We start from the raw sequence: 509 nt of genomic DNA, 5'->3' as shown, positions 1-509 counted from the left end.
CCCCCGCCCGCCAGGAAGACCCTCTGCTGCCGGGCACCGCGTGGATGGCGGTGGAGAAAGCTTTCCGCACTGTGTGTTCGTGGCTTTGCTACCTGGGAGGGGCCGGTCTGCAGACCCCCCAAAGTGTAACGATTCCTGTCTACAAGTAACATCGCGCCAGCATCCCAAGGGCAGGCATCAACACCAAGGGGTCGTTCTTTCAGGTTGCCATCTCCAGGCTCCTTTTCACAGCCTATCATCAAGCAGAAAAGATATCTATCTGCTCATTACTAATTAAAAACTTTTTTTTCTTTTTTGCATAAGTGGTAAGGTGCAGTGGAATTCAGGGTACTTTGTCCCACAGCAAACCATTTCAGAGGGCACGTGAGTTCAGTCCCATACCCAGCTGGCTAAACATCTGTAGAAATATTTCTGCATAGATCAGTGCTTCAGGGTGCTTCCGCACTCAGCACATGGCCGTTTTTTTCTCTGTCTGTTCACCTATACAGCGCAGTCGCAGGCAGTGACAC

The sequence above is a fragment of the Apteryx rowi genome, unplaced genomic scaffold (genome assembly GCF_003343035.1).
Source record: "Apteryx rowi isolate R43461 unplaced genomic scaffold, aptRow1 scaffold_54, whole genome shotgun sequence".
NCBI classification, from domain to species: domain Eukaryota; kingdom Metazoa; phylum Chordata; class Aves; order Apterygiformes; family Apterygidae; genus Apteryx; species Apteryx rowi.
Note: the sequence above shows the minus strand (reverse complement) of the source record.